The following is a 19,382-nucleotide window of genomic DNA, read 5'->3' as shown; positions in this document are numbered from 1 at the left end:
ATAAATAAGCAGACCGACCACTGTGACACATACAAATGGTTCAGATAAAGATGGCACTTTGGAAAGAGTACTGTGTTTTAAATAAATGATTAAGGACCAGTTGAGATGCTGATACTTCCTCTCTCAAATCTTGAATTTTTTTCTTTATATATTTTTTTAAAAAGCTTTTTGAGATTATAACATAATCACATCATTTTCCTACTTTCCTTCCATCTTTCCAGTCCCTCCCGTGCACCCCTTTTGCTTTCTTAAATTCATAACCTTTTACAATTGCTGTTTGCATGTATAAATGTATATATTTATACATATATTCCTAAATATATAAATACAACCTGCTCGGTCTATATAGTGGTTCTTGTTTGTATGTTTTCAAGGCTGGTCATTTGGTATTGGAGGATGAATTCATGTTCTCTTCCCAAAGGGAGACTATTTCTCCTGCTTTCAGCATTTTTTAGTTGCCTGTAGTTCTTTGATGAGGCTTCTAAGCTCTTCCCCTTCTGTGCCCGAATGTCTGTTGGTGATGTCCTTATTCAGATTTTGTTTAGGCAGCCACGTCGGTGAAACATAATGTGTGTAACCTCTCTGACATCAAATCTTAAATTTTATCTCATATAATATATGAAAAATATTATGTGTTTGCATGTGCAAAAACTGGAAAAACAAGTTAATGATTTCAAGGAAGATAAAATCCCTAAAACAGAATATACCTCCATCAGTATAAAACTCTCTAACCATAAAGGAAAGGACTGATACAGTATAATAAGTTTCATTGATATAGATGGTAAATGAAAAGGAAAATCACAGAGTGTAAGAAAATATCTTCAAGACAGAAGTAGTAAAAGTATTATATCCAGACTGTATGAAGAAATACAGATTAGTAAGAAAAGTACCAAAACAAAGATGGGTGGAGAATTTGAGCAAATTCTTTGTGAAAGATGTTAAACACATGGAAAAATACCAAGTGTGTGTAAGGACGTGGGACAATGGAAACCGTCCTCTACTTCAGTCACCCTTTATCCTTAGGGTTATATTTAAAGGTGCCATCTCACACTTCGGATAGCAGCAGAAAGTCTTATTTTCCCCCACATATTCATACTATGGCAAAGTTTAATTTATAAATTAGGCATAGTGAGAAATTAAAAAGACCAAACGAGAGCAGAATAATTATAACACTATGCTGTGATAAAAGTTCCAACTCATGATTTATTTCTGAAAATTCGTCATTTAATTTCTCAACCCCAGTTAACCACAGATGAGTAAAAGTGTCACAAAGACCTGAGATTAGGAAAGGACTCCCCCCATAACAAATTTGAAGCCATTCAGCCAATTTTTGCTGAGGTTGGAGCTATCCATCACAACGAAAGTAGTTTACTCTTTATGTTTATAAATGTGAACAGAAGACGAACACAACAGGTTTATTAGAAGCATTATTCATAGTAGTCAAGACATGGGAATAAGCCAGCTGTCTCTGAGCACGGGAGTGGAAAAACACTGTGAGATAATCATATAACAGCATATGGAAATGAGGAGCAAACGGCCACTACAGGAAGTAGCATGGATCATATTAGAATATCAAGCAAAGAAGCCAGGCATGTGAAAGAGTAAATCCCCATGCCATTTCTCTAACACCAAGTTCAGAATCTGGGGTGCTACGTGATACTTATTTCTCATGGCGGATTGGCTGCACAACTATGCTCATTTTATACTAATTCATAAAGCTCCTCTACAGTATAACTATTATCCTCGAGTAAAGTTTACTTCAAAATAAAATCGTCTATTGAGTTTTGGAATCATGGCTTTAAAAATGTGAGGTGAGAGAGGAGACACTAGCCAGACGCAGAAGGAGCTGGAGAGGAAGGCGCCGTGCTAATAAATTGGAAAACCTTTCAAAGTTGTTTGGCAGAGTGACCCAAGAGACTCACAAAACAATGTAGGACAGTACAATTGATTATCTTCTATAACTTGAAAGTTAAGACCCTGTTGCTGAAGACACCACACGTTTCAGTCAGAGGGGTTGGAGAAATCCAGAGGGAACTGAAATGGAAACCTTATCCCTGGGGACTAGAGTTTCCATTGAGAAGTTGGGTATAATTTCAGGAAGTCTTTATTTTCTTATTTCTTCCTTGACCCAATGTGCATTTACTTTAGGAAACTCATGCCAACTCTCATTGTGAATACACTGTACATATCTCAAACCCACCACTCAGCATCCATGATGCACTTGCCAGGGTAGGCTTGTGCTTATAACACAGCACTCATGATTCATGTACTGTGGTGGATCATGGGTGGTAATTCAGCACTCATGGTGCATGTACTGTGGGAGGTTCGTGCCTATATCCAAGCCTTCATGGTGAATATATTGTGTGAGACTTAAACACTAATTGTTTATGCATGGTGGATCACTAATACCACTAACCCAGCACTCCTGGTGAATGCAGTGTGGGAGGTTCATACCTATATTCCCAGCATTTATTCTGAATGTTCTGGGTGATTTCCAACAAGTAACCCAGCACTCAGAGTGCATATACTGTGAAAATCTGACAACTGCTGGAGAGGATATGGAGTAAGGGGAACACTACTCTATTGCTGGTGGGAGTGAAAACTTGTACAGTCACTTTGAAAATCAGTATGGTGGTTTCTGAGAAAATTGGGAATCAATCTATCTCAAGACCCAGCAATACCACACTTCGGCATATACCCCAAGGATGCACATTCATACTACAAAAATCTTTGCCCGACTATGTTTATAGAAGCATTATTTGTAATGGCAAGAACCTGGAAACAACCTAGATGCCCCTCAACCAAAGAATGATAAAGAAAATGTGGTATATATACACAATGGAGTATTACTTGGTGGTAAAAAGTGACATCTTGAAAAATTTCAGACAAATGGATGGAACTAGAAAAATGACATCCTGCGTGAGGTAACCCAGACCCAGAGAGACAAACACAGTATTACTCACTCATAAGTGGATATTAGACATAAAGCAAAGGACAGCCAGCCTATAGTCCATGACCCCAGAGAAGCTAAGAAACAAGGAGGATCCTAAGAGACACATGCATGGATCCCCCTGGGAAGGGGAAATAAACAAGATCTCCTGAGTAAATTGGGAGTGTGGAAGGGGGATGGTGGAAGGGGAGAGAAGGGGAGGGGGAAGAGAACATGAGGGAATAGTGGAGATGGGGGAAGGACGGAGAGGGAGAGCAAGGAAAGAGACATCTTGATAGAGGGAGTCATTATGGGGTTAGGAAGAAACCTGGCACTAGGGAAATTCCCAGGAATCCACAAGGATGACCCCAGCTAAGATGCATGGGGAAGGAGGGGGGAGTGGGAGAAGGGGATGGAGGGCGAACTGGGATTGTAAAATTAAAAAAAGATTATTTTAAAAATAAAAAGTATGTGAGGTGAATGCCATGTAAGAGCTTGTATGTCTAATGTTTCCTTCTTTGAACAAGTCCCTAAAGCATGAAAAGGGCATTTGTAGCTTTCAAAATGACTCCAGGAATGGGAGAGAGAATTCTTCGATGACACTTAAAATCTTGTTCAGGCCATCAAAGGTCACTTATCGATGACACTGAAACTTCTGAAAAGTGGAGGTTGTTTTACTCACATAAGTGTGCTAAGAGTCTACCATAAAAATAACCCAGCTTTGGGCTACGGAAGGCAAATACATTTTATCCGCTGTGCCAGTTCCAATCCATTAGTAATGGTTACCTGGAATATTATAGAAGAATGCATATTGAAACTATACATAGACCAGCGGGAAATGGTCTGCCTTCTCAGCAGTGTATGTAGACACTAAAGTCAAAACAGTGGTGTGTGAGACCATTTTAGCCTTCTGGAACCTAAAACCCCACAATCATAGGATGCTGGTGGGTGATGCAGAACACTGAGTTAAAAGCATTGTTGGTCCAGGAGTTAACAGTAGGAACAAAAGGATGTTGAGCTCACACAACATTTCTTTTTTTTGTGATGTTTAATTTATTTATTTATTTATTTTTCAATTTAAATTTAGATAAGAAACGAGGTTGCTTCACAAGTCAGTTCCAGGTTCCTCTCCCTTTCCCTCCCCCTCCTCCCGTGCCCTCTCCCCAGCCCCCCCCCCCCATTATCCCCTTATTTCCCCAGGGAGGGTGAGGCCCTCCATGGGGGTGTCCATAGTCTGTCATTTCATATAGGGCAGGGCCTAGACCCTTCCCCAAGAGTTCAGGGTGAGAGTGCACCTCACATTGTTGTATGGGAGTCTAAAGTCCGTGTGTATACTCGGGATGGGTACTGATCTGCTGCCCAAGGCTCAATAGATTCCCTAGGCCTCCTCACTGACACCCAGATTCAGGGGGTCTTGGTCAGTCCCATGCTGGATTCCCAGGCTGATGCCTGGGATTCAAGAGTTAACCCTTGTCAGGTCAGCTGTTTCTGGGGGTTAAACCAGCCCAGTCTTAATCCCTTTGGTCATCAGTCCTCCTTCTCTGTTACTGGCTTTCTTGAGTTCAGCTCAGTACTTAACCGAGGGAGTCTGCCTCTTCTTCGATCAGCCACTAAATGAAGTTTCTGTTTCCCAGAATCTCTGGTCATGGGATTGTAGGCTGGCACTCCCCACCCAGATCTATGTCTAAAATCCATATATGAGAGAGTACATGCCATGTTTCTCTTTTTGTGACTGGGTTACCTCACTCAGGATGGTTTCTTCTAGTGTCATCCATTTGCCTGCGAATCTCAGGATTCCATTGTTTTTTTCTGCTGAATAGTACTCCATTGTGTAAATGTACCACATTTTCTGTATCCACTCTTCGGTTGAGGGACATCTAGGTTGCTTCCAAGTTCTGGCTATAACAAATAATGCTGCTATGAACATAGTGGAACAGACATCTTTGTTGTATGAATGGGCATATTTTGGATATATGCCTAAGAGTGGAGTTGCTGGGTCTTGTGGTAGGTTTATTCCCATTTTTCTGAGGAATCTCCACACTGATTTCCAAAGTGGCTGAACCAGTTGGCACTCCCACCAGCAATGGAGGAGTGTTCCCCTTTCACCATATCCTCTCCAGCATAAATTGTCATTGGTGTTTTTTATTTTAGCCATTCTGACAGAAGTGAGATGGTATCTCAGAGTTGTTTTGATTTGCATTTCCCGGATGGCTAAGGATGTTGAGCACTTTCTCAAATGCCTCTCAGCCATTTTAGACTCCTCTATTGAAAACTCTCTATTTAGTTCTGCAGCCCACTTTTTAATTGGGTCCTTTGATGTTTTGGAGACTTGCTTCTTGAGTTCTTTGTAAATTTTGGAGATCAACCCTCTGTCAGATGTGGGATTAGTGAATATTTTTTCCCATTCTGTGGGCTGCCTTTTTGTCTTACTGACTGTGTCCTTTGCCTTATAGAAGCTTCTCAGTTTCAGGAGGTCCCATTTATTAATTATTGATCTCACTGTCTGTGCTAGTGGTGTTATGTTCAGGAAGCTGTCTCCTGTACCAATTCGTTCAAGGGTACCACCCACTTTCTCTTCTAAGAGGTTCAGTGTGGCTGGATTTATGTTGAGGTCTTTGATCCATTTGGACTTAAGTTTTGTGCATGGCGATAAACATGGATCGATCCGCATTCTTCTACATGCCAGTCTCCAATTATGCCAGCACCATTTGTTGAAGATGCTTTCTTTATTCCATTGTATATTTTTAGCTTCTTTGTCAAAGATCAGATGTTCGTACCTGTGTGGGTTAATACCCGGGTTATCGATTCGATTCCATTGGTCTACCTGTCTATTTTTGTGCCAATACCAAGCTGTTTTCAGGACTATAGCTCTGTAATAGAGCTTGAGGTCAGGGATGGTGATGCCTCCGGACGTTGCCTTGTTGAACAGGGTGTTTTGGCTATCCTGGGTCTTTTGTTTTTCCATACAAAATTGATTATTGTTCTTTCAAGGTCTGTGAAGAATTGTGCTGGGATTTTAATGGGGATTGCATTGAATCTGTAGATTGCTTTTGGCAGGATTGCCATTTTTACTACATTGATCCTACCTATCCAAGAGCATGGGAGATCTTTCCATTTTCTGAGGGCTTCTTTAATTTCTTTCTTTAAAGATTCAAAGTTCTTGCGATTACAGGTCTTTCACTTGTTTGGTTAGCGTTACCCCAAGGTATTTTATGTTGTTTGTGGCAATTGTAAAGGGTGATGTTTCTCTGATTTCTTTTTCAGCCCTTTTATCATCTGTATATAGTAGGGCTACTGATTTTCTTGAGTTGATCTTGTAGCCTGCCACTTTGCTGAAGGTGTTAATCAGCTGTAAGAGTTCCCTGGTAGAGTTCTTTTGGGTCATTGATGTAAACTATCATATCATCTGCAAACAGTGAAAGTTTGACCTCTTCCTTCCCAATTTGTATCACCTTGATCCCCCTTTGTTGTCGTATGGCAATAGCTAGAACTTCAAGTACCATGTTGAAAACGTATGGAGAGAGTGGACAGCCTTGTGTTTGTTCCTGATTTTAGAGGAATTGCGTTGAGTTTCTGTCCATTTAGTTTGATGTTGGCTGTTGGTTTACTGTATATAGCTTTTATTATATTTAAGTATGTCCCTGTTATCCCAGATCTCTCCAAGACCTTTATCATGAAGGGGTGTTGGATTTTGTCAAAGGCATCTAGTGAGATGATCATGTGTTTTTTGTTTTTCAGCTTATTTATATGGTGGATTACGTTGATGGATTTTCGCATGTTGAACCATCCCTGCATCCCTGGGATGAAACCTACTTGATCATGGTGAATGATTGTTTTGATGTGTTCTTGGATCCGATTTGCCAGTATTTTATTGAGTATTTTTGCATCAATGTTCATGAGGGATATTTGTCTGAAGTTCTCTTTCTTAGTTGTATCTTTGTGTGGCTTGGGGATCAAGGTTATTGAAGCCTCAAAGAGTTTGGCAAAGACCCTTCTGCTTCTATTGTGTGGAATACTTTGAGAAGAATTGGTATAAGCTGTTCTTTGAATTTCTGGTAGAATTCTGCACTGAGGCCATCTGGACCTGGACTTTTTTTGGTTGGGAGACTTTTGATGACTGCTTCTATTTCCATAGGGGTTATAGGTCTATTTAAATTGCTTATCTGTTCTTGATTTAGTTTTGGCAAGTGATAGCTATCCAGGAAGTCGTCCAGTTCCTTTAAATTGTTGAATTTTGTGGAGTACAGGTTTTCAAGGTATGACCTAATGATTCTCTGGATTTCCTCAGAGTCTGTTGTTATGTCCCCCTTTTCATTTCTGATTTTGTTAATTTGCATGTTCACTCTCTGCTGTTTGGTAAGTTTGGACAAAGGTTTGTCTATCTTGTTGATTTTCTCAAAGAACCAACTCTTAGTTGCATTGATTCTTTGTATTGTTTTCTTAGTTTCTAATTTATTGATTTCAACCCTCAATTTCACTATTTCCTGGTGTCTACTCCTCCTGGGGGAGTTTGCTTCTTTGTGTTCTAGAGCTTTCAGCTGTGCTGTTAATTCTCTAGTATAACTGTTCTCCAGTTTCTTCATGTGGGCACTTAGTGCTATGAACTTCCCCCGTAGCACTGCTTTCAAAGTGTCCCATAGGTTTGGGTATGTTGTGTCTTCATTCTCATTGAATTCGAGGAAGTCTTTAATTTCTTTTTTTATTTCCTCTTTGACCCAGGGATGGTGCAGTTGAGCATTATTCAATTTCCATGAGTTTGTAGGTTTTCTGCAATTTGTGTTGTTGTTGAATTCTAATTTTAAAGCATGGTGGTCTGATAGGACACATGGAGTTATTCCATTTTTTTTGTAGCTGCTGAGGTTTGATATGTTGCCAAGTATGTGGTTGATTTTTGAGAAGGTTCCATGTGGTGCTGAGAAGAAGGTATATACTTTTTTATGTGGATGAAATATTCTATAGATATCTGTTAATCCCAGTTGGGTCATTACTTCTATTAGACCCTTTGCTTCTTTGTTGAGTTTCTGTCTGGTATTCCTGTCTAGTGGTGAGAGTGGTGTGTTGAAATCTCCCACTATAACTGTGTGGGTTTTCAGATGAGATTTAATTTCTAATAATATTTCTTTTACAAATGTGGATGCCTTTGTATTTGGGGCATAGATGTTCAGGATAGACACTTCATCTTGGTGGGTTTCACCTGTGATGAGTATGTAATGACTTCCTTCATCTCTTTTGATTGATTTTATTTTAAAGTCTAGTTTGTTAGATATTAGGATTGCTAACCCTGCTTGTTTCTTGGGTCCATTTGATTGAAAAATTTTTTCCCAACCTTTAACTCTTAGGTAATGTCTGTCTTTGAGGGTGAGGTGTGTTCCTTGTATGCAGCAGAAGGAAGGGTTCTGTCTTCGAATCCATTCTGCTAGCCTGTGTCTTTTTATGGGTGAGTTAAGGCCATTAATGTTGAGGGATATTAATGACCATTGATTGCTCATCCTTCTTCGATTTGCAGTGGTTGTTGTTGGTGGAATTATGTGTGGAATTTCACCCCTTTGTTCTTTTGGCTGTTGGTAGAGAGGGATTCTCTAATGCCTATGTTTTTCTGGTTGTAGTTAGCTTCCTTGGGTTGGAGTTTTCCTTCCAAAATTTTCTGTAGGGCTGGGTTAGTGGATACGTATTGCTTGAATCTAGTTTTGTCATGGAATATCTTGTTTTCTCCGTCTATAGTGTTTGAGAGCTTTGCCGGGTATAGTAGTCTGGGCTGGCATCCATGGTCTCTTAGTGTAGGTAGAATATCTATCCAGGACCTTCTGGCTTTCAGAGTTTCCATGGAGAAGTCAGGTGTAATTCTGATAGGTCTGCCTTTATATGTTACTTGACCTTTTTCCTTAGCTGCTCTTAATATTCTTTCTTTATTCTGTATGCTTGGGGTCTTGATTATTATGTGGCAAGGGATTTTTTTTGTGGTCCACTCTATTTGGTGTTCTGTAGGCTTCTTGTACCTTCATTGGCATGTCTTTCTTAAGGGTGGGAAAGTTTTCTTCTATGATTTTGTTGAATATGTCTTCTGCCCCTTTGAGGTGGATTTCTTCTCCTTCTATACCTATTATTCTTAGGTTTGGTCTTTTCATGGTGTCCCATATTTTCTGGATGTTTTGTGTTAAGGATTTGTTGGACTTAAGGTTTTCTTTGGTTGATGAATCCATTTCTCCTAGTGTATCTTCAACACTTGAGATTATCTCTTCCATCTCTTCTATTCTGTTGGTAATGCTTGTATCGGTAGTACCTGACTGTTTGCCCAGCTTTTCTATTTTCTGCCTTCCTTCAGATTGTGTTTTTTTGGTTTGCTTTTTGTTCCATTTCTTGAATTTTTTGGTTTGTTTCTTCTTCCATTTCCTGCCTTTTTTGGTTTGTTTCTTCTTCCATTTCTTTCATTTTTTGCTTTGTTTTTTCTACCATTTCTTGCATTTTTTGCTTTGTTTCTTCTTCCATTTCCTGCCTTTTTTGGTATGTTTCTTCTTCCATTTCTTGCATTTTTTGGTTTGTTTTTTCTTCCATTTCTTGCATTTTTTGGTTTGTTTTTTCTTCCATTTCTTTGAGGGATTTTCCTATATCCTCTTTTAGGGCCTCTATCATTTTCATGAAAGTGGTTTTAAGGTCCTTCTCTTCTGCTTCATTCGCTTTGGAATGTTGGAGTCTTGCTGGTGTGGAGTCTCTAGAATCTGGTGGTGTCATATTTGTTTTTCTGTTGCTGAGTGTGTTTTTGTATTGTCTCTTTCCCATCTCTTCTTCTGGTGGGTGCAGAAAGAGCCCCTTACTGGTCTGGGGACCAGAGTTCCCTTTTGGTGGGTGCTAGCAAGTCCAATAATCTGGTGGTTCTTCTATTCCTTGTCCTCGTTTTGGTCCCGTGGGTGGAGAAGAAGAACAAGAATCTGGGGTGCTTAGCCTCCTACCTGGTCCCCTGGACCCTTTGCTGGGTCCTGTTGTACTTGATCCGGAACAGCTACTCCCCTGGTCTCCCTGGTTCCTCTGGTTTCCTGGTCTTGTTGGTGGGAGAGAAGACCTGGAGTCTGGGGTGCTTGGCTCCCGTCGGGATTGGAAGCTCTGTGCAGTTCCCAGGTGATCTGCAGGCACTGGAACACAGGCCAGGAAGCCGGCCTCCACACAACATTTCTAAATGCTTTTTTTTTTTTTTTTTTTTGGTTTTTCGAGACAGGGTTTCTCTGTGGCTTTGGAGGCTGTCCTGGAACTCACTTGGTAGTTCAGGCTGGTCTCGAACTCACATCTAAATCCTTTTTTTAAAGCAATTTATTTTTAATTATATGTGTGTTTGGGGGGGTATGTGTATGTATATCTATTGCAAAGAGACATTTCCTTGATGAGGGATGAGGACTATACTTATCTGTGAGTATCAGGACAAATGTTTACAGATTGTTATATAGGGATTCTGCTGGTTTAATAAATTAGTGGTTGTAGAGTCTCCTTCAATAACTATGACTTCACTAGCACTGATTGGTTAGCTAGGTTTCCAGTACCACACACAGTATCCGTCTTGTTCTGAGGGCCTGAAGTCCAACTAGAGAAACACTGGTTACTGCCTAGGTAACTGTGCCATTACTGCACCTATAGGGTTAGACATGATTTTTATGAAAAAGAAAGCATTTGCCTCTTCGGCACAAAATGTCCATCTAGTTACAGGTGCAGAGTATTGATGTCTCATATCACATAGTTTTTAGGACATAATTTAAACTGTTGAGGAACTCTGGGCACACCTATTGGCGAATAACTTGCCTACTCAGAATACAAAGAAGGAAGAGAAAAAGGAAGTTTCTCTCTACCAGGAAAAGGTACTTAGTTATATAAAGATGGATTGCTTCCAGCTAGTTGAGAAGGGATTTGGTACATGCATTTTTATTTTGTCTTACCTAAGTGCTCCGCCCACTTGGCTCTCCTCCAGACTTCTAGCCAGCTGGGATCGCCCACACTCTCAGAAGAGTCACCCACACACTTCCATTATGCTTTCAACCAGTCACCTTTGGGTTTGCAGATGCAAACGCTGGGAAAGTCATTGACAGCTGCCTTTCTCTAGGTCCTAGGAGTATTTGTTACATGTGGGGTCTAGGGCAAAGATTCCTGTTGCTGGGGCTTGTGACCAGGACAGTATATAAATGAAGTTCATAGTCAAATTAGTTTTGGGAATGATAAATTAGAGCACAGATGAGACATCTTTGGGAATACTCAGAGCCTTTAATATGCGCACAGAAGCTAATCAAAGGGGGGAAAAATCAAAGAAAAGGGAGTCTTCAAGAGAAACAATGTGGCACTCATTCAAAATGAAGTCACTCACAGTATCCTTTACTTTTGAAACAGTTCAAGAACTTGCATCCCAGGGAGCAGAGTGGGGAAAAGCATGTATAGTTTGGGGCACAGGGTTTCCCACCCACAACAGTCTGGGAGGAAGGAAGGCACTGTCTGGGCCATGCAGTCTGTCTTTCCACCTCTTACTATCAAAGACAAGTCAGGAAGCCTGAGAAAAGAATCACCTCTAGCATTTGGGAGAGACCATACGGAGAGGCTGCTGGCATTCCTGTCTCTGGTTATGTGCTTGCTCAGCCTCTCGACACGCTGACTTTTCCCTCTACTGTGAGAGGAACATGTGTGAGCCAGGACAGTTTGCCCTACTTGATAGCAGCTAAGGCATGGATGAGAGAACCTACATATACCCAAAGGCTCATAGGTTGCTATGAAGAACAGATGACAAAGGGAGGGTAAATCTTGCCCTGACCACCGCAGTGGGCAATGTCGAGACAGAAAACATCTCGGGAAAGTGACATGATGTCACCACTGGGAATCAGTCTCATGGTGTGGCTGAGTCTCCTAATGGCACAGTGCCATTCACCAACAGGGCTGGTTGCAGTCATTATCCACATCATGTCAACATGCAACGACGTAAGACAGGCTTGCAGCATGGAAGACCCGGTTCTCCTAGCCGTCTTCCTGCCTGGGAGACGGGCATCACCCGGAAGTAGTGATGCAGATCCATCCTGCTGCTTCCTGTGGTGACTCGGTGCCCCAACCATGAGGTGAGACCGAGAGGAGCTTCCAATCACATTCTCAAAGGACACATTGGATAGACTGCACTTAATCTTTTCATAATTATTGGTTTGTTTATTTTACATCTGCTGCAGTTTCCCCTCCCTCCTCTCCTCCCAGTCACTCTCCCTATATCCCTGCGGTCATCGTCCCCCCATTTACTGCTTCATTTCTGCTCCGAAAGGAGCAGCCATCCCATGGCATATCAATCTGCAGTAAGACTAAGCACCTCCCCTTGTATTATGAGGAATACGGTCCCAAAAGCCAGCAAAAGAGTCAGAGACAGCCGCTGCTCCCACTGTTAGGAGTTCCACAAGAAGACCAGGCTATACAACTGTGATATATATGCAGAGTGCCTAGGTCAGTCCCATGCAGGTTTTCTGTGTCTTAGTTAGGGTTTTTATTGTTGTGAAGAGACACCATGACCACGGCAACTCTTGTAAAGAAAACATTTATTTGAGGGGGCTCACTTCCGGTTTCAGAGGTTCAGTCAATTATCGTCATGGCAGGGAGCATGGCATGGTGCAGGTAGACGTGGTGCTAGAGCTGAAACTGCTACATCTTGCAGGTAACAAGAAATCAACTGACACACTGGGCTGTATCCTGCATATCTGAAACCTCAAAGCCCACCCCCACAGTGACACACTTCCTCCAACAAGGCCACACCCACTCCCACAAAGCCACAGCCCCTAATAGTGCCACTCCCTACGAGATTATGGAGTTATGGGGGGCAGTTACATTCAAACTTTCCCGCCCTGGTTGTTGGTTCAGTTTCTGTGAGCTCCTATGAGCAGAGGTTAGTTGATTCTATGGGTTCCCTTGTGATGTCCTTGACCCCTCTGGCTCCTACAATCCTTCCTCCTGCTCTTCCACGGGATTCCCTGAGCTCTGCCTAATGTTTGGCTGCGGGTTTTCTGCATCTGTTCTCATCAGTTGCTGGGTGAAGCCTCTCTGATGACAATTGGGCTAGGCACCAAGCCAAGTTCATCTGGTAGGTGGGACAGACTGGGGGTCAGAGGTTGTGTGTCCAGTCCCTCCACTGCAAGTCTTGCCTGGTCACAGGAGATGGCCAGTTCAGGCTACACATCCCCTTTTGCTAGGAGTCTTTTTGGGGGGGTCATTCTTGTAGATTTCTGGGTATTTCCCTTGTACTAGGTTTCTACCTCACGCCCAAATGCTCCCCTTTTCCAGTCATCGCTTCCAGTATTCTCCCCCCTCCATCCCCTCCCCACCTGACCCCAATCCACCTCCCCCAAATCAATGTCCCCTTCCCAACGAGATCCAACTGACTGGACCTAATCTTAAGTTTAGGTAATTTGATGGAAAAGAGAATCTATCCAGTAGGAAAGAGATCTCCCGAGACAATAAACAAGTAAAACCATTTCACTTTGGTGGTTTGAAAAACATGAAAATTTAAGCTGGGTGGTGGTGACACACGCCTTTAGCCCCAGCAATTGGGAGGCAGAGGCAGGCAGATCTCTTTTATTACTTCTCCCTTTTATTACTGAGTGACTTTAAATGTTTATTAATGTCTCTGTGTCTCAATTTCTTCTACAGAATGAAGGTTATCAACTCCATACGGTCAGTATGAGCTATTGTTTATAGCTGCAGGACACACAGGGAATTTTCATGTTAAATGAATTAGGGCTTTGCAGGGTGTGACACTAGTGAAATACGGAGAGCACATGCCCTAAGCTCGGAACCAGGGTGGCGTGAAGCACTATGTAAGGTTGGCCAGTGCCGTCAGTCATACCTTGGACTCATGGCACATTTGATTTTGAATGAATTCTTGGTTGTTGCACATTCAGAAATACTTCATTGGTGCAAAACGTTTTGTGACACATGCTTCATGTACAGTTTTACAACCAATACAGGGAGCTGACCTATGAGACGTGGCCTTTTCAATGACGGTAGTCCCTGTAAAAGAACTGCAGCCTCTCTTGATGGGCCCCAGCCCAGACCTGCCCAGTTTAGCAACTTCTGAATTTCTGATCCATAATAGCTGTCAGAGGAAAGGAATCCTTACATTTGTTGTCAGTCATTGAAACCATGCTTCAATTCACATTTATCCTAATAAGATTTGGCTGCTTCTTCACAGGTTTGGTGAGTGTTAGTCTTTGACTTACTCATTTACTTAGCTTTATCTTAGTGATATGTAAGGAATTTTAACAAACTGAGGAAATTAGTCTTTTCTTGCTTATGTATATTTGCATACATTTTTTAGCTTATATATACTTGACATTTTAATATCTATCTATCATCTATTGTGTGTGTGTGTGTGTGTGTTAGGGAGCATGTGCCACACCACATGCAGAGGTCAGAGGACAATTTGCAGGAGTCATCTCTCTCCTTCTACCGTGTGGGTTTCAGGTCATCAGTCTTGGCAGTGAGCTGCCATACTTGCTAACCCATCTTGCTGGCTCCAACCAAAGTTATAAATTTTGAAATTGACCAGTCTTTCCCATTATGCATTTAAAATTTTCATTCTTAATTTATTTTTTCCACTCCATAAATATGAAAATGTTCATTCATGCTTTGCTGTAGTCCTTTGATGGTTGAATTTTTATGTGAAAATATTTTATTACTTTAGGATTGTCTTGATGGAGTGAGAGATAACAGCCTAGCCTATCAATAGTTTGGGAGGGATTAAAACCTTTTGTCAGCAAACAGCAGCACCAACTTGACACTTGGTACTTGGAAATGTCCCCTTGCCGCTGCAGTGTCCAATAAACTAATTCTGCTGATAAAGCCAAGTAACCCACAGTCAGCCTGTTGGACAGTCTTACTGATCCAATTGGTTCTTCCTTCTGGTCTACCATCTCTTTACCCTATGCCAGATTCTGTCTACTCTTGGGTTTACCTGTGTGCTTGACTCCTTCACTATTTGTTCCTGTACAGATGCTGCTCTTCTGTTTCTGGACATCCTAAATGTTTTCTTGTGTTTCATTGTTCTACAGGAATTTTGGAATCACCTTTCAACCTCATATAAAAAGGTAAGTCAATAATCTCTCTCTCTCTCAAACACACACACACACACACACACACACACACACACACACACACACAATGTATAAAATTTTGAGACAGGGTTTCTTTGTGTAGCCCTGGCTGTCCTGGAACTTGCTCAAGGCTGACCTTGAACTCAGAGATCTTCTTGGCTCTGCCTCCCAAGAGTTAGGATTAAAGGCCTGCACTGTCACTTCCTGAATATTTCATGGTATTTTTATTTCACCCAGTTTTTGAAATACTGTGTCCCTATTAGTGGTAAACTGCCCTGACCCACAGGACATTCACCGTGGATCTGCAGAACACCTAGGAGAAAGATGGGAGGCAGGAGATATGAGAAAAAAGGACGCCAAGACAAGTGTCTAATCAAGGCGACAGAACTTTATTTTTTTCCAAGGTATATTTAAGGGGCTTGGAGGAGGAAGTGAGGAGGGGCAGCTTCAAGGAAGCTGTCAGGGCAAAAGGTCAGTGGGAGAGGTAGCCCTCTGTGCTGCCTGGAAACCTAATTCGCAGGGCAAAAGGTCGGGGTAGAGCCTCCTCTGTTGCGAGATAACCTGACCGTAGGTCCTTACTTTATCTATCTTAGTCTTCCCTATTGTGCAAGCCTAACTTCTGGCAGACTTGGGGGCTTTCTGTTGAGCTAATCTTTGACTGCTAATCAAGCTGCAGGCCTCTTTCTGAATTTAGCAGAGGTAGCAGGGTGGTCCAAAGTCACGTACTCTCTATGAGGGTTGAGTCACGTCTTTTCTATGAGTACATGAGGCAGCCATATCTGGCTAATGGCCAGATGCCCCTGACAGTAAACTGTCTTTTTATCTGACTATATTTATTTTATGTGTTTTTAAAAAGTAAAAAAAATAAGCTTTTGAGAGCTTCTTCATGTAAGTCCCATGTAGTTTTCACTGGGCTGGGTTTGGAACAACTGAGGCTTAACAGTCAATAAACTATATGGACTCAAGGCATGTAATTTACTACATTTCAACAAATTATATTATCGTGGAAGTATCAATACAACCAAGAGGACATATGGATATATCCAAAGTCTCCAAATTTCCTCACATTTCTGTATAATAATTATCTCCTTGACAACCATGGATCTGCTTTCTGTCACAATCAATAAATGGTGCATTTAGTACAAATGGAGGAACCATACAAAATGTACTCTTTGGTCTGATTTCTTTTTAAGATTCATATTACACAGTTAATTTTTAATTTCTCAGTAGCATTCCATTTCATAAATATACAACATCTTGTTTATCCACTCATCTGCTAAAGGGAATTAGGGCGGCATATACATCAATTTTTCATTACCATAATGAAATACCCAAGGCAGGGTTACTTTATAAGGTAAAATTGGTTTATTTAGCTTGTGGTTTATTTAGCAATATCATGGTGCTGACATTGGCTCAGTTTTAACAATGGCTTTCTTGTTGGCAGAACCCTGAAACAGGATGTGGCATAGAGAAAATACATATCCATGGCTGCATCTAGTCTCTGTACCTCCCTCCCTCCCTCCCTCCCTCCCTCCCTCCCTCCTTCCCTCCTCCTTTCCTTCTTTCCTTCCTAGATGGGGTTTCACCCTGTAGCCAAAACTAGCCTCAAATTTACTCTTTAGTCTAGACAGCCTTGGACTTGCTGTGATCCTTCTGTCTCTGCCTCTTTGGTGCTGAGGTTACTGGTAGAAGCCAAGTCCTCGTCTCATAATGCCACCAAGCTTTAGTCTTTGGGTTCTACCCTAATGTCTTATCCAAGCCTGATCACTTTCTACACTCCCCAATGCTAAACTCCACAGCTGGATTTAATTTCTACACTCTTAATACTATTAACATGTGATCTGGGGATTCCTGCACAAGTCCAAGGAGATAGGCCCTAGTCAAGTCCTAGCAGGTGAGAGCCAGGGTTTAGCTATCCTGGACAAAACTGCGTGTATATTTGCACTTAGACAATATGGACAAAAACTTTCTTCTCTCCTCAACAAGTGCCTTGGAGTGAAAGATTTGGATACACAGTTTGCCTGACTGATTAAGAAACCGCCAGACTATACTGCTAAGTGGGGTACATTTCACACCCCATCAGTAGCATGTGGGGATGTTTGGGATCCCAATTTCCATCACTACTACATCTCTTTACATACTCACCACCTGTACTCTGAAACACACTGGGTGTGGTTTTCTCATGCCTTTTTTGAATTTATACAGTTTTTATTTGGGGCCTTATAAAAGGTCGATTTTTATAAATGTTGTATCAGTTACTTGAAAGGACAATGTTCACTGAGGATGTTGAACTCAACCTTATTGATTATAAAATGAGAGCCTACATGGGCCTGCTCATGTCCTGCTTGCTGACATGTCACATGCTGAGAAAAATGAAATGCCACCTCCTCCCACTTCTGTGTCTTTTGTGGGTTGCTGATACTTTCCTGCAGTCTAACCAATTGCATTTGCTACCCAAAGATTCGTGGTGGCCATAACTTTATTATATGTTGTCTCCTTTAACTTTTTAAGGCCATTTTTTTTGTTTTTGCAAAGGGCCTTCTAATTTAACCTTATCTAATTTAAATAATAATACTTTTTGAGATAGAATATTACTTTGTAGCCTAGGCTGTCCCAAAATTTACCCTAATTCTCATGTTTTACCTTCTTGAATGCTGGGATTATAGATATGTGATACCAGCCACACTTGGTTTAATATTTGTTGCTCACATACATGAGAGAATTTATGCCACTAGAGCAGAGGCTGTAGACCACCCACATTTCCAGTTGGGCAGGACCCATTTAGTCTTATATCAAGGAACCAACAGGTGAATTCTGCTCTCAGAATCAAACAGAAGTTAGCATCTTTAGGCTTTCTCTTCCTCTTCCTCTCAGAATGCTTGCAGGCAGCAGCCACTTTCTTAATCAAATTGTAGAGATCCTCAGGGAGATAGGGCAAGGCTTTTGGACTTACCTGTCACAAAAATGGATCTGTGCCACCATGTAAGTTCCTAGGATCACACCTGTTTAGGAGGGAGTCAGGCCTTTCTTGGCCAGTGAGCAAATCTGTTCCTTCATGCCATCAGATGTCAGCTTCAGCCACGTATGGACACAGATGTGTAGGGCAGCATCGACTCGGACAGGTCCTTCCAGGGAGTGTGCCTACGACCCATGACAGTGAAGGTCTGGCAGCGAGGAGTGAGGTATCTTAAGCCTTCCAGAACAACTATTATCATAAGGTGAGACCTAGAAGATATTGGTGAGAATATGGAAAAGAAAACATTAGTACATTGTAGAAATCAAAAGTAATTCAGGCATGGAAAAGTTTGGAGATTCATAACCACTAAAAATAAAATTGCTATATAACCCAGCAATCCCACTTGGGAGTATTTTTCCAAAAGGTCAAAGTCAGTGTCAAAAGGATATCAACACCTCATGTTGGTTGCAGTATTATTCACAATAGACGAGTTATGGTATCAACCTGTATCTATCACAGACAAGTAACTAAAGAGAATGTGTAATATATGCACAGTGGAATACTACTCAGCCTTTCAAAGGAAAGAAATTCTGCAATTCATGACAGCATAGATGGAATTATAAAATACTCTGCTTAGTGAATTAAGTCAGGCATACAAAGACAGAAACTGAATGGTCTATGTATTTCAAAGTTGCTGAAGAAAATTTCAAATGCTGCTAATACAAACAAGTAATCATTATCTGAAGTTATGAATATATTAATAGCTTGATCTCCCTGTTGCCCCCACCCCTGGCCTCTCCTGGGTCTCACTGAGTAGCCTAGGTTGGCCTTCAATGTGAAATCCTTCTGTCTCAGTCTCCTGAATGCTATAATTACAGACATGTGCTTTTTGTCTTCATATGAAGTTGCTTTCTACTGTGTGTATGTGTGTAGAATGTTTACAAATATATACATAGTTCATTAATAACAATATGAAAGGAATTGAGGGCTGGAGTGATAGCTCAGTGTTAAGAGCATTTGCTGCTGTTGGAGAGGACTGGGGTTTGGTTGGCAGCACCCTAGTTGGGTGGCTAATAAGTACCTGTAACTCAAGTTCCAGGGGGACCCAAAGCCTCTTCTGGCATCTGCAGGTGTCTTCAGGTTCCTGCACACACATAGCACACACCCACACAGACTCGCACAAATGCTTTTTTTTTTTTTTGGAAAGGAAATTATTAGTTTTTGAGAAAGATTTACTTTATTTTTCATGTGTATGAATATTTTGCCTATATGCATGTATGTGAACTTTGTATGTGCCTGCTATCTGTAGAGGCCAGAAGAGGGTGCTGGATCCCCCTGGAACTGGATTACAGACAGATATGAGCTGCCGTTTAGGTGCTGGGAACCAAACTTGGGTACTCAGGAAGAGTAT

General features: G+C 41.4%; 1 pseudogene; it reads right to left on the bottom strand.

Moving 5' to 3' along the window:
- Positions 1 to 17,738: 17,738 nt before the first annotated feature.
- Positions 17,739 to 18,167, bottom strand: LOC110342367 (annotated as a pseudogene).
- Positions 18,168 to 19,382: the final 1,215 nt, after the last annotated feature.

Source organism: Mesocricetus auratus, unplaced genomic scaffold (genome assembly GCF_017639785.1).
Source record: "Mesocricetus auratus isolate SY011 unplaced genomic scaffold, BCM_Maur_2.0 Super-Scaffold_4256, whole genome shotgun sequence".
NCBI lineage: Eukaryota > Metazoa > Chordata > Mammalia > Rodentia > Cricetidae > Mesocricetus > Mesocricetus auratus.
The sequence above is the reverse complement of the archived record's forward strand: the minus strand, read 5'-3'. Positions and strand labels throughout refer to the sequence as shown.